General features: G+C 44.1%; 1 pseudogene; it reads right to left on the bottom strand.

Annotated features, from left to right (window-relative positions):
• The window catches only part of LOC125631056 (ethanolaminephosphotransferase 1-like), an 86,447-nt pseudogene that overhangs the window by 22,237 nt on the left and 48,180 nt on the right, over nucleotides 1-16,030 (bottom strand).

The following is a 16,030-nucleotide window of genomic DNA, read 5'->3' as shown; positions in this document are numbered from 1 at the left end:
GCTTGCCGAACTAATAGCCCTGACCCGTGCACTTGAACTGTCAAAAGGAAAGCGGGTCAACATTTTTACCGATTCAAAGTATGCTTTTGGTGTGCTGCATGCTCATGCTGGCCTATGAAAGCAAAGGGGAATGCTGACAGCCCAAGGCTCCCCAGTCAAGTACGGGCCCCAAATCCTCCGGCTCCTAGAAGCCATACAACTCCCCTCGGAAGTGGCGGTGGTACACTGTAAAGCCCATCAAAGGGAGGATCAAGATGTGGCCAGAGGTAACGCCCGGGCAGATAGAGAGGCTAAGCATGCTGCCACCCTGCCATCCCCTCAGGCTGAGAACGCCCATATGCATGCCCTTATCCCATCAGAAAGGGAAACTTCCAACCCCTCAGTACTCTGCGGAGGAGAAACAGCTAACTGACAAACTCAGTCTCCGGAAAAAGGAGGGATGGCTCCATTCCCCAGAAGGGAAGGTCCTCTTACCAAAGGGCCTAATCCGGCCAGTGCTGCAGAAACTACATCAAACCACTCATGCTGGCAGGGAAACACTTATCCAGCTAATGGGAAAATACTTTATCACTTCCGGACTCCGACCCCTGGCTGCCCAGGTACAAGCGGACTGCTTAGTCTGCCAAAAGAATAACCCCCGACCGGGACATCCTGTGCCACCAGCTGCCCTAGAACCCACTCCGGGCCCCGGACAAGTGTGGCAAATAGACTTTACTGAGTTTCCCCGGACCCAAGGGTTCAAATATCTCCTTGTTATAGTGGATCGGTTCAGCAGATGGCCAGAAGCCTTCCCATGCTGTAACTGCACTGCCAGGACAGTGGCCCTCAAGTTTGTTAAGGAGCTCATTCCTCGCTTTGGACTCCCCCTGTGGATGGAATCTGACAATGGGACACACTTCACGTCAAAAATCATTCAAAGCATCTCACATGCCTTACAGATCCCCTGGAAACTCCATACGCCCTGGAGACCGCAAGCCAGTGGTGTAGTGGAGCATACCAATCAGACCCTTAAACGGCATCTCTCAAAAGTGTGCCAAGAAGCCTCACTGCGATGGCCTGATGCTTTGCCCCTCGTCCTACTCCGTATCCGCGTTCTCCCAAAGGGTAGATTAGGGCTCAGTCCCTTTGAAATTATGTTTGGAAGGGCATGGCCCATGAATGGCACCCCGGTTCTGTCAGGGGAATGGGAGTTGGGTAATGTTTTTTTGTCACAGTATATGTGTTCCCTGTCTGCTGTTCTCTTGTCTCTTCACAGGCATACCAAGGATTCCCAGCCTCTCCCCTTGGACTCTCCCGTTCACTCCTTACAGCCCGGTGACTCTGTGCTTGTTCGTACCTGGAAAGACGAGCCTCTCCAGGAAAAGTGGAAAGGACCCTATACCGTCCTGCTGATCTCCCATACAGCAGCAAAGATCGAGGGACACAAGAACTGGATCCATCACTCTCGTCTGAAGGCAGTACCTGCCCCCTCGTCAGCAGAACAGTGGACTGTCCAACCTGCTGACTCCTCATCTAGTGACGATCTCGGGCTAAAGCTACTGTTTAAAAGACACAAATAGCGGGCACCTTAATGCTAAAATGGGCCCACCCAGGTATTGGAGACCTTGGGTTGGAAAGACTTTGGTAATAATTAATTGGGTAACATTGTTATTCTTTGTATTGGTATTTCCAAACTGTGCATATCGGGAGCATAACTCCTTTGTTTTGCTTGCGCACCATGTTGCTAATTTAACAAACCAGACTGATTGCTGAGTATGTGCTCCAACTCCACTATCCCCCAAGACGGGAATGTCCCTTGACATGCTGCCCTTGACCCTAGCAGAATTAGCCACCACCAAAGAGCAGGAAAGAACGAACTCACCGTTCTGGAACAAGACCTCTTTACAGCAAGCCACCTATCAGGACCAGGAGTATTCAGTTGCAGTACTCACTGAGGGAGTGTTATGTTTTACCCGAAACCAATCTGATCCCTATGGGCATCCTGTGGGAAAGAGCTCCTGTGTTATTACACAGTGGGCTGATGGGTATTGGATAAAGACCAACAGGGGAGGCCAACAGTGTGGGTGTAATGGTTGCTCCCCTTTTAGGGAAACACTTACAAATAATCTTACCACAAAAAAGGGGTTTGGAAATGTAACTTGCCGTCCAGTTAATATCTCCAATGTAGCAAGCCAATGGTGGGTTTGTAGTGGTCCCTATGGCGAGTGTAATTTGAACGGGACAATTAGAAATGCCCCCACTTGTACCCAATCAGGAGGATGGGATGCCCGCTTTGGGGCATATAAATTATTTAAAAAAAAACAGCCAAAGCAGCCCTAAATATCCCAGGAATCCCCTTAAGAAACAGTCCTTACTGGGCCCTACAGGGTCACTATTTTGTATGTGGCCGAAAGGCTTACAAGGTGCTGCCAGCCAACTGGACAGGTAGCTGTTATATAGCTCATGGAGTTCCTCATCTTTCCATAACTGCCACACTGCCCAAAGGAAAGATTAGAAATGCCCGAGACACCTCTGTTGAGTCACGAGAAAAGACCCTGCGGCGACTGACTAAGGCATTGGAGGGCAATATGAAAAATGCCCTCACAACCGAGAAGCTGGTAGGGTGCTCTGTCCTGGGAATAGCGCCACTGTTTACTGGGCCAGCCATGGCATGCATAGGCCGCTATACTATAAGGCTGCAGATGGTACTTGAGAAAGTGGCCTTAAAGTTAGAGGACTCGGTTAGTGATTTAGGGTCAGCAGTAAAAACATTAAATAAAGAGGTACAGCAGCTCAGGACGTTTTCCCTCCAAAACAGGCTGGCTTTGGACTATCTCTTGGCATCCCAAGGAGGGGTTTGTGCCCTCATCGGGCCCCGATGTTGTGTATATGTAAATGATAGCAGTTATGAGATCTATGAAAAGGTGGTACAGGCTGAGGCCCATGCCCGAGCCGGAGCACAGGTTGCCTATACTGCCCCAGAGAACGATTGGTTGCAAACCTTGTTTTCAGGCTGGGGTTTGTCGTCTTGGCTTGGTGGTTTATTTAGCCTGCTATTGAAATTTTTCTTTACTGTATTGATTGTATTACTGGTATTATGCTGTGCAGTATCATGTGTTAGGGCCCTTTTGCAAAAGTTAATAAGTCATTCTCTTCAGGGCTATCACAAAGTGCTTATGCAAAGTCATATTGTAAAGAAATAAGTAGCCCAAGTGAGAAAACTCAGAGCCAAGGCTGTTGAGTGTTCTCAAAGGGGGGAGTTGTTGGGAACACTGGGGCATGGCCACTAGGTAACTCGAGGGGATGGAAGACCACGAGTGTCGATGAAGCCCCCTCGCACTAGGCCCCGGTGTCCTTGGCCCCCCTCCTCCTGCCTGGAGGCACTCGCAGCAGCTCTGCGTGCTAGGCCCAAGTGTCCTTGGCCCCCCCGCCTGGAGGCACACACAGCAGTTATGCTGAGAATCTGCAACAGTATGTTGCAGAGTCAGACTGCCTGAAACTAAGCAAGGCCAAACAGGGGAGATATGGAAGAACAATGCTGAATAAAGCAGCTTTATGTATAGTTTAACAAATGATACAGAGAATCAGGGAACTAGCTGGGAACTGGATTGGCTGGCTATATGGATACTTGGAGCAGCTTGCTATTGGATAAGTATGCTGGGAAAAAGGATGTATAAAAGCCTGTGTAACTTCCTGCTCTGTTGTGCAGGATTTGAGATTTTATTCTCCCTGTACCTTTTTGCAGCTGCAAATAAACTTTTCTGCTTCTCCACCCCGTTGTGATTATTGGGTGTAGCACACCGGGTAACGAACCAACTCAAGCTGTTGTTCAGCCTCTCGGCACTGGGTGCCGGCAACATTATGTTAGAATAATTTTTTAGAAGAGAGCTAAACCCTCAGGCTTCTGGGCATAAACCAACCACTAAGTGACAGAGGATAGGAAGAAATGTTCTCTATGGCTAGGTTATTGCATGATTGTCCACTTACAGGGATTCATGCACTTGCCTCTGGAGCATATGGTACAGGCCACGGTTAAGAAACAAGCTACTAGACTAGGTATGGCCCTGGGCTGATCCTGTATGATAGCTCCTGTTTGGTAAGGTTTAAATGTCATGCCTTGGGGTCATCCCTATTTATTAATTATTATTGTTTATGTATTTATTATCAAACCAACATATAGCAATGGCTGAGAGCACCTCCAAAAATGGAAACTTATTTTTACAAAATCAATGTAAATTCCAGTATAACACACCACAGAAAAAATTAACACTTTTTTTTCTACAAACATTAACCCCACTTATAGGAGAGAGTGCATGGCCCAGACCTCAGCCAGCTTTTACATCTCATTTTTCAGTTGGGACTTGGTCCTGCATTATTGAAGCCAATGGATGCTTCGCCATTGATTTCAGTGGGCACAAGATCGGGCAGTTAGGGTGGGTTTCACAACAGGACTGAGGTATTGCAATGCTGAGCATCACGGCACCTTACTTTTAGGTGTCTAAAAAATCTGGGAACAACACTGCGACCCACAAAGCCAAGTTATACACCTAGGTTCTCTATACAATGAACGGGGAGGGACAGGCACCTAAGAATGCAATCCACAAAAGCCAGCATACTAGTTGGGGAGCCACCTAAGCTAGTTAATGGGAGATGCGGATGAGAGGGATGTGTCCTAAGCCCTGCCCCTCTCTCAGAGGTGGGCATGTAAGCTCTGGCTGAAGAAAGACAGCTAGCTTTGCTTAGCAATCCATGAAAAGGAACCTACTGCCAAATGGCGCCTAAGGCATTTATTGTGAGAATGAGTTTGGCACCCGCCTTGCTCCACACAAAATGGTACAGGGAGGGTGTGTCCACCTTTTAACTTTTAGCCTAGTGGTTAGAGCACTTGCCTGGGATATGAGAGCCAAGTCCAATTCTCCTCTCTGTGCCGGGAGCAGGGAGGGAGGGAGGATTTGAACAGGGGTTTCCTATGGAGAGTTCTACTGGCTACTGAGCTATGGGACATTCTGATGAGGGCTCCCTCAGTCTCTCGTATTGAAGCTGTTCCATGATGGATAAATAAGAGAGTTTGAAGCAGGAGAATTGGAGCTGACGTGTCTCACCTGCCAGGTGGGGCCCTAACCATTGGATTACAGCCTCATTCACACTCTTCCTCTCTCTAAACCTATTACTTCCACTGTGGATAAATACTTAAATAGTCATTGGGCCAGAAAGAGGGAGTAAGTGCATGGGAATGACCCTGTAGGCCATTAGTTAGGGCACCCACCTAGGAGGTGGGAGACCCTGGGTCCAGTCACTTTTTCATTATTTATCCACAGACAACTGCTTCAGCAGGAGAAACTGAGGGCATCCCCTCATCAGAATATCAGTGGTGAGTGAACTCTCCTAAGAGGTGGAAGACCCCATTTCTCCCACTTCTGGCGGAGAGGGGGAAATTGAACCTGGGTCTCCAACTACCCAGGTGAGTGCTCTAACCCTGGTCTAAAAGTTATAAGGTAGACATCTCCTCCTACAGCTAGATTTAGAATTGGACTTGATCCAGTTGGCAGCCTCTGAAGACTCCTTCCAGATCAGGGCCCACACACAACTTAAGTGGCTGAATGCCTCTCCTCCCCTGGCTCTCAAATTGCTTTGGGGTTTAGGTGGGAGATAGGTGTCCAGATGCCTAAAGGGAGTGAGCAGTGCACATGCTCAGAGACAGAAACTTCGATTCTGAGGGAACTTTCACGCTAAAAAACTTAGGCACCGAATGGGTTTAGGTGCCCACAGTGTTCAGTTGAAGTTTTGTGGATCGCAGTAGAGCCAAACGGGGACTTAGGCACCTAAGTCTGGGATTAGGTGCCTAAATCAATTTGTGGATCCCATCTTTACTGGCCAATCCCAAAGGTCTGAAACATGCAACAATGCTTGGATTATAGAACAGCCTTTCTATTGTGCACTTAGAGCTGCACTGATGAAATACATGGAAGCCACTGTAAGTTCTAATGGCACCTCAAGCACAAGAACAATTTTCTAACTTCTGATTTTGATTAATATTGTGAGGTGTGGGGAAAGGAAAGCATTTCTTTCTGTGCATTCAAAAGTGATTTTTTTGCTTGCAAGTGAGCAAAAACTTTATGGCAGCTTTTTGGATTCATTTAAGGTACCAAATTCACTTGGGAAATAATTGTGTGAAAAGACATGTTTTTCTAAAAATGTTCACATCAATATCTGCCCTCTACTATTATGCTTTTTTATTTTTTTTTTTGCAGGGGGGTCTGGACCAGTTATGACACACCCTGTCCCAGTGTGACCCTATGGGAGATTCTACTGAGCCAGAGTGTTGAGGGGCAATTGTGATTAATCCTCACGGGGCTTTCAGGGTATCATCTGAGAGGGCCTTGCTGAGTTGAGGTAATTAGGTACAGCTGAGGCTACTTAGTGTCTGAACTTTTAAAAGGGACTGGGCTTCTCTCATACTACGTTAGAAAAGGTGTTTGCTGTCTGGATGTCAGGACAGGGAGCTCTTTAGACAGAAGAGCTACCCTGTTTATTTTGTTTGGTGTGTATCTGAGAGTTTGCTTTGTGGCTTAAGGATTTGAGCTTCATGATGAAAATGTGGCCAGGGCCCATGAAAGTTTTCTGGGTGTGTTCACTTGGTAGCAGAAGAAATACTGTAAAATACTCTGGAGTGGTTTCTCTGCTTAACCTGGGATTCCAGGGAGATTTCTGTCCAGTGTATCTGACTCTGGACTTCCTAGATGCATTCAGAGCATGCAAGGTGATTCACAGGAAAGTAAGGAAGACTGTCCTAGCCCTGCAGATCTAACACTCGGTTTTGCTGCTGTTTTTGTAAATCTTAAACACACTCAATCCTGGTAATGAGAGAACATGAGCCTCACTCAGTAAAACTACAACATCTATTGAGAATGTGTTAAGAGTGAAGTTCACCATTAGGGACTCCAATTGTTGAAAATCCATTAGAGACATTTGCAAACCCTACTCTTGCTCTTCTAAATTGATTGTCCAAAAACTTGACAGCCCAGCAGCTCTGCTTCTGTACTGGGGTGAGGAGGGGGAGAGAGAATGAAACTGCATTCAGATACTTTGCCAAGTGTTGACCAACCAGATACAAGCTCATTGTTAAAGTGCCAACAGTGATTAATAAAAGCCACCAAATGGTTAAGTGATGCCCCATTAAGATTTAATTAGGGGCCTTGGAAACAAACTCACAAAATGTCAGTGTCCTGTTTGTTTTTCTATTTATAAGTGCTCATGAAAGGGACTGAATTGCAAGAGAGTGGATTCTCTGATTTTATTTTTATATATATGAAATCAGTTCCACAGAATGTGCTTGCCATTCAGGCTTCCCCCACTATCAACTAATCTGGTGAAACAACCTCTGTGTGAGAAGGTAGGTTAGTCTTCATCTGTTCAGCCCTTAGTATATCTGAGACTGTCACCATTTTTAGGAATCCTGGCACAGAGCAAAATGAATATGGTGCTACAGATCTCAGACTACCATTGCAAACTGAACTGAACCTACTCATTGCACATAAGCTGATGAACAGCTATCAAACGGTGACCACTTCTGGTCTCTATTACTGAACCCAGATTCAAACTTGTGACACAAAGACTAAATGCTTTCTAGCCCAAAGTCAATTCCAAGGACTCTCTCATCTGCCCTCTCCTGCTTTGTGAATGTAACTGAAGAGTCCCTAAAAACAAACTTGAAGACTGATTTCAATAAAGTTACAAGGGACTGTGAAAACAGTAATAACTGAGCCAATTAATATAGTTCATTTGGGGGGTTTTCGCATTGTTAAAAACAGTCATATATATATTCTAGCCATGAAATCTGTCCCACCAAGTGCCTTGTAACTACTGTGTGACAGATTTTAAAGGCCTCCCTGGGCTCTTAGATATGTGTAAACTACCCAAGACAATGATGGAAAGAACATTCAGTTCTCTTGCTTCAAGAATCCATTCACATGACCCTTGCCTGACTAGCATGCAATATATAAACAGAGCCTAATAACTCTTAAGTGATATTATTAAGCTTTTCTTTGAGGTGGTTTTTGGTTGAGTGAGAGTAAAGAGAGGCTGCTTGCTTCTGGGGATTTTAAAGCTTTAACAAGCCTCCCTTCCACAAATCTTCTTAATATGTTGAACAGTGTGAACTAAAGCTTTATCCGTGGCTTGTCAAGCCGAAGGAAGGTCATTATTTTTCTCCTTAAACTGGTTGTCACGTGCCTTAAAGACAGGCACAAAAGAAGATAGGTACTTGGTAAAGGAAGACTGCACTCAGTGGACTAGTTCAGGATTGCATATCGCACCACCACATAGCCAACTTCTGCACAAGCTGGCATTGATCTTCTCAGAGTGCCTATGGTGCTCTGACTTGTGCACAAATCACTCCATATCTCCCTATTTCCCCACTTCCAGCCACCAGATGGCATTTTAAGCTCATTCCCACATAAAATGAGTTGACAAATTCATGAGATATTACTGTGGCGTGTTCTATTTCACATTTTTTTTCTCCAAAGAGCTCAAAAATGGGCATACTGTGGACCTGAAATACAAAGGATTATACAATTTTGGCTGCTGTCATAAGATTTTACATTGAAGGTAAAACAAGAGAGGAAACAAAAACACATCCTTGTACACATTCCTTCTAAAAATTATGCCTAAGTACAGGGTCACTCGAATAGTTCTACTTCTTTATAATCTGTGAATTCCTGGAAGGTACAATAGAAGCTGAAGATAGTATCTTTTAATGGTTTGTAAGTGGGTGTGGGAGACGGAGAGTGTGTGTGAATTTAATAGGCACAATTAAATTATCTCCTCAAACACATTTGTACAGCTTCTAGGGAAGTCAATGGGTGATAAAAACACATACCCAAGAGCTTAATTTGGCTCAAAGAGTGCAAATGTTTCTTAAGAATTATTTCCATACTGGATGTGTTAAATAGCGTATAAGACCAACTTCTCCTTTTCCTGTCTTTTCTCTTCCTAATTAAATTCATTACAAATAAAAATCTAATACATCAGGATATTCAAAATGTGCATGTTAATTTCTTAACATTCCAACTAAATCCTGGAAGATATTTCAGACACATTCCTGATTTCATGTTATTGAAAACTCATTATTTTAATCTGTTAAAAGATAAAACTACTTCTGTTCTCTTTCCAGTTGTAATTCTGTCTGTTTCCTGGCTTAGGAAATTTTCAGTGCTTATATCAGAATCTAGAAATAAAAGTGATTACATCAGATAGGAAGTAATGCTAAACATTAGTTAGTAGGAGTAGCAACATTTTAGCATTTCTGTTCTACAAATACTTTCTAAATACAAGTTTAAAAACTGAATAGCCTGCTCGTCAGGTTTACAGTTTTGTCTCCTAACATTATTTAAACAGTAAAAGCCTTCATTCTTTCCACCACATCACTTTATACCAATAGTATCTAAGGCCCAAATTCTCAAAGCTAGTTAGGATTTGAACGTCAGTTGAAATCAATAGAAGTTAAGAGATTAAATACCTTTGAGGATCTTGTCCTAAGAACCTATTGTATTATGGATTAAAAGGGTCAAACTCATACTAATAAACACACATACATACAAATTCCATGTCTCTCTCCTCCCCCACCACCCCAATAATGAAAGCAATCTTACTTGTGTGACATTAACTACATTTGAATCTTTGGAAACCTGTCAACCAAGCAGCAAAAAGAATTAGACCCCCTGATTGAAGTCAGGTTCTTCTGTTTCTCAGTTGCGAGTTAGTGAGCATCAGAAAGTATGAACGTGAGGAGGAAACATTTCTCCAATCGTTTCCATTTCTCAGTGGGAGATTCTCTAAATCACTACAATATTGATCTTAATAAATCACTCTGTAAAAACATCTCTTTCAGTGGCAGATAACAAATATCGTAGGAAGAAAAAACATTATAAAGAAAAAGAAGTAAATAAGCTAGGAAAAACCATTTAGATTTTCACAGCTCTGGAGATTTACCTATCAGCAAGATTACTAATATATCTGTAATGTAATAACCAAATAGGAAAGTCTTGTGCCAAACTTCTACCCCAAACAGCAGCAATCACCAGATACATTGCTATTAATGTCTATAGAAAAAGGATAAAGCTGTTTTAATCTTCCACTTATAAAGGCAAATTTAAATGCATAAAATTTCACTCACCCTAATCGAGCATAAACTCCAGGGTCCAAATATGCTGGTTTCCACCTCTTCCCTCCCCACACAATAGGGACTAATCCTGCAACCCAACTCAATACTTGGAGGTAGAGGAGCAAAGTTCCAATACAGCCAACAAAATGACTTTAAGAATAAGCTGTACAAGATGCAAGCTCCAATCCTGGTAATGTGTGCATCCTCCTCTTCTCAGTACTAGTCCAGAAACTGCAACTCCCCAATCTCTTCATAAAGCCGGGTCTCATAGGTGTCAATGGACCTAGATTCAGATTTTCAAATCTGGTTACTGTAATTATTTTCTGTCTCTTTAATCTAGGGGTGGACAAACGTTTTGGTCTGAGGACCGCATCTGGCTATGGAAATTGTATGGTGGGCAATGAATGCTCATGAAATTGGGAGTTGGGATGCAGGAGGGGGTGAGGGCTCTGGCTGCAGGTGCGGGCTCTGGGGTGGGGCCAGAAATGAGGAGTTCAGAATGCGGGAGGGCGCTCCGGGCTGGGGCAGGGGGTTGGGATGTGGGAAGGGGTAAGGGCTCTGGCTGGAGGTGCGGGCTCTGGGGTGGGGCAGGGATGCAGGGTTTGGGGTGTAGGAGGGGGCTGCAGGCTGGGGGTGGAGAAGAGGGGTTTGGAGTATAGGAGGGCTCTGGGCTGAAGCAGGGGGTTGGGGTATGGGAGGGGGTACAGGCTCTGGGCTGGGGATGCGGGTTCCAGGGTGGGGCCAGAAATGAGGGGTTCAGGGTAGGCGGGGGGCTCCGGGCTGGAGCAGGGGATTGGAGTCTGGGGGAGAGTGCTCTGGGCTGGGACCAAGGGGTTCAGAGGGTGGGAGGAGGATCAGGGCTGGAGCAGGAGGTTGGGGTACGGGAAGAGGTCCGGGGTGTAGACTCCAGGCAGCATTTACCTCAAGCAGCTCCCGGAAGCAGCGCCATGTCCCCCCTCCAGCTCCTACATGGAGGCGCGGCGCCAGCCAGGCATCTCTATGCACTGCCCCGTCCGTAGGCACTGCCCCATACACAGGCACCACCCCTGTAGCTCCCATTGGCCACAGTTCCCGGCCAATGGGAGCTGCAGAGCCGGCACTTGGGGCTGGGGCAGAGTGTGAAGCTCCCTGGCTGCCCCTACACATATGAGCTGGAGGGGGGACGTGCCGCTACTTCCAGGATCCGCATGGAGCGGGGCAAGCCCCCAACCCTGCTCCTCAGCAGAAGCTTGAGGGCCAGATTAAAAGGTCTGATGGGCCAGACGCGGTCCGTGGGCCATAGTCTGCCCACCCCTGGTTTCCAACCCATTTTTTCCCCCTAAACAGAATAAAGCAAAGTACTTTTAAGGGAAAAAATAGCTGGCATTAATTTCTTATTAAAACAAAATGGAAAAAATGAAAAAATAGAACTCATCTTTTTTGTAAAGATTCTTAGTTTGGCTAAGAGACGCTAACACTATTCATTACCGGTAGGGCCCTACCAACTTCATGGTCCATTTTAGTCAACGTCATGGTCAGAGGATTTTTTAAATAATAAATTTCATGATTTCAGCTATTTAAATCTGAAATTTCACGGTGCTGTAATTGTAGGGGTCCTGACCCCGCAAAAAAATTGCGGGGGGGGGGGGCGGCTGCAAGGTTATTGTAGTGGGGTTGTGGTACTGCTACCCTTACTTCTGCGCTGCTGTCTATAGAGCTGGGCCCTCAGTCAGCAGCTGCCACTTTCTGGCTCCCCAACTCTGAAGGCAGCAGCGCAGAAGTAAAGGTGGCATGGTAAGGTATTGCCACCCTTACTTCTGCGCTGCTGCTGGCGGGCGCTGCCTCCAGAGCTGAGCGCCTGGCCAACAGCCGCCGCCCTCCAGCCGCCCAGCTCTGATGGCAATGCAGGGAAGTAAGGGTGGCAATACTGTGAACCCCCCCGCCCCCCCGCAACTCACTTTTGGGTCAGGACCCCCAATTTGAGAAACGCTGGTCTCCCCTGTAAAATCTGTATAGTCTAGGGTAAAAGCACTTAAAAGACCAGATTTCATGGACCATGACACACTTTTTACGGCCGAGAATTTGGTAGTGCCCTAATTATAGGATAGACGAGGAAGCAAGCAGGCAACTTTATTAAAAATAAAAGGAGTAACCACTTAATTCATTAGGCACTGCATTGAAAACTTTACCCTATGTGGGTTAGGTTACTCTAGTTATAACAGTGATGTACCTGTAATTTGGATATTCTGATTAAAGTTAATTTGGTGGCATCGTTAAAAACATTCTTGTTGCGGTAGCTCTATTTTATTTCACATTGTAGTCATTGTATCATAATAATCTTCACATCACCGCTTATTAGCATTTGAAGGCCCAAAGCTGACTAGTGTTTCCTGTCATTTTCAGGGTGTACAGTGGCCATACAGTATTGAATGTAGAAGAATCAAAAAGCCTCCAGTCAGGATACTGTAGGCAGGACTGGTAGTGCCGCCTATTATTAAGGTTGCCTAATATGTCTCATTATAAGACTCTGTTCTTAGTTGCCAACCTTTAACAGTTCAGGCTGAAATTTTATATGCTGGGTGTCTGCCTCAGGCTGAATTATTCTGGAAAATTTCAACCAAAACGATGTAGTTGTGACTAAGAATGAGGCTAGGGGGAAATACGTTAACGCGCCCATGTAAAATTCTGGTGGTGTTTTCTTTAAAAAGCTCTAGCACCTCCATGCTTTGCAGCAGGGTCTTGAAATTTTACAGTAGGATGGCATTTGTACCAGGGATATGCCTTTTACCATTTTGGTGTAAATCTGCCCAAATTTGACAGGCTGCCACAGGAAGGCTATTGAGGAGCTAGGGAGGGAGGCAGGCCGGAAACCAGGAAGGTTTCTGTTGGAAACCTGCCAGGCATCTGTCAGAAATTTGTTGAAATCGAGACGTTCCCCCAGAATGTTTCAATTCTGAAGAAAAGGAGTACTTGTGGCACCTTAGAGACTAACCAATTTATTTGAGCATGAGCTTTCGTGAGCTACAGCTCAGTGAGCTGTAGCTCACGAAAGCTCATGCTCAAATAAATTGGTTAGTCTCTAAGGTGCCACAAGTACTCCTTTTCTTTTTGCGAATACAGACTAACACGGCTGTTCCTCTGAAACCTGTCAATTCTGAAGCATCAGCATTTTCCAAGAGAAAACTGTTCCATCAGAAAAATTTCTTACCAACTCTATTGCCCATGCACCATTCCCAGAAAGCAACTGAGGATGCTCCAGCAAGGACTATGGGGCAAAGCTGGACTTTCCTTGAAACAGATACTTTCAGCTGCTTTGTACCAGGATGGGGCCGGGCACAGGAACTGAAAGCAGGGAGCCTGTCTCTCCTGTGCTCTCAGTGACCCCTCTGTTAGCATGCATGAAGGAGGAAGTCACTAGAGCTGAATGCAGAGTGGGCTAAAGCCGGACTAGGGGAGAAGGGAAGAAGTAAACTGGGACGAGGAATCTGGTGAAACTGAGACTGGCGGGAGGGTGGGGGTAGGAGGAAGTATCCAGTGACTGTTACTGGAGACTGGAACCCAGGAGGTAGGGGAGGCTGTACTAGGTAGACAAGGAGACTGGGACTGGGATTTGGGGTGGGGGGAGACTGAGACCATGAACCAGTGTGAGAAATGGGAGGAGGGAGTTAGAGACCAGTTAGATTGGGGAGGCGGGGTGGGGAACACTGACATCAGATGAGGTGATTTTTTTTTTCAAGTTGGGCGATTCATCAAATCCTAATCTATTTCACAAATGATTTTTTTGTTTTTGACAAATCAGCATTTTTCAACAGAAAACATGGCTAGTCAAAAAATTCCCGATCAGCTCTACTCACAGGATCAAGTGCATTGTTTGTTATTTTACAGATGCTGTAGACGATGCACAAAAGAATGTTTTTTAAACTTCTGGAGAGGCATATTTTTAAAGATTGAAAAAAAAAAAAAAAAGTGAGATCCTGGATCTATTTAAATCAATTGCAAAAAAAATTCCATTGCCTTCAATGGGGCAGGATTTCAGCCCAGAAACCTGTCACATTATAAAATTTGAAAAGTTAAATCAAAAGCAGAGCTTAGAAACCTTAAGCATGTCCATTTATCTTGAAAGTAGAACTGAGCAAAAGTAAAACAATTTTTTAAAAAAAAAAATATGGATTTGAGTTCACTACATTCTTGCAAAATTGGATTTTTTTGACAAATTTGTGCAACATATTTTGCACAATCCTAATGTTTGTGAACATTTAAAAAGTTCCTTTTGCTAAAAATAAATAAGTACATAAAAATTGCATGGTAATATTCCCAAACACTACATTATCAACTGAATGAAAAAGAGGGCTGAGAGACAGGAGTTCTACTTCTACATCTGGCAATGACTGGCCTTAATAATACTTTGCATATATATAGTACTTTACGAGTATTATCTCCTTTTATGCAGATGGAGAAAATGAGAATGCCATGTTAAATGACATGCCTAAGTTCACACAGCAAGTCGGTGTCAGAATCATGCATACAACCCAGGTTTTTCTCCCACTAATCCACTAGAATCCAGTGCTTTACCATCAAATCATTTAATCTCTGAATTTTATTTGTAAAAGACAACCACCATACCTAACACAGACAAAAATCAGAAAATATGTCGTTTTTAAGATGTCCATACCCACAAGTATGTACCATTGATTCCCATTTTGAAGATTTGAAAACTTAAGATATGAAAGGTTATTTGCTTCTGGGCTCTGTGGTATAGCAGAGTAGGCACCAGGCTTGGAGTCAGGATATGGGAGGTCTAATCTTAGTCTAAATACTGACTTGCTACATAATCATGCTTATGGCAATTACAGTAATTTAATCTCAGTTTTTCCATCTGTAAAATGGGGGTAATGATACTTAATATTTGTAAAGTTCTGTATAAGTGCAACCTTTTATTAGTGCTGGTAAGTGGCAAAGGTGGAATAAAAACTCATGGCTTGTAATTAATCACTATGTGCTTTTTGAGCGGCACTGCCTCTTCCAGGTTTTTGAAGCTTCAGAAAAGAGAATTTTGTGACTGAAGTTTTCTGAATGCTGATATATGCAATATTTTGGCCTCATTTATATTTCACATACAAGCACACATGTAAGACTGGGTCTGCTACATTACACCCACAAAAAACTGACAAAAAGTTTATCATAATTTTCCTCCAGCTCTTCTTAAATGTAGAGCTATGTGAAACTCCTGACCATTCCTTTAAAGTCTCTACAATGCACCAAAAATCACAGCATTCATTTTATTGCAAAAAGTTAAGTCAAAATTAAAGTTTTATACTTTCAGTTTCACTGGGATAATAGATTAGCATTAAATACATTTGCATTATAAAATTTTCAATTAATTTTATGCTCACGTTTAATACATGACAGGTTTCAGAGTAACAGCCGTGTTAGTCTGTATCCGCAAAAAGAAAAGGAGTACTTGTGGCACCTTAGATACTAACAAATTTATTTGAGCATAAGCTTTCATAAGCTACAGTTCACTTCATTGGATGCATTCAGTGGAAAATACAGTGGGGAGATTTATATACACGGAGAACATGAAACAATGGGTGTTACCATACACACTATAACAAGAGTGTGATTAGGTAAGGTGAGCTATTACCAGCAGGAGAGCGGAGGTGGGGGGGGAAACCTTTTGTAGTGATAATCAAGGTGGGCCATTTCCAGCAGTTAACAAGAATGTGTGAGGAACGGGGGGGGGGGGGGGGAATAGTTTTACTTTGTGTAATGACCCATCCACTTCCAGTCTATATTCAAGCCTAAGTTAATTGTATCCAGTTTGCAAATTAATTCCAATTCAGCAGTCTCTCGTTGGAGTCTGTTTTTGAAGTTTTTTGCTGAAGAATTGCCACTTTTAGGTCTGTAATC

Source organism: Caretta caretta, chromosome 2 (assembly GCF_965140235.1).
Source record: "Caretta caretta isolate rCarCar2 chromosome 2, rCarCar1.hap1, whole genome shotgun sequence".
In the NCBI taxonomy this organism is placed as follows: Eukaryota; Metazoa; Chordata; order Testudines; family Cheloniidae; genus Caretta; species Caretta caretta.
Note: the sequence above shows the minus strand (reverse complement) of the source record. Positions and strands in the feature narration are given on the sequence as shown.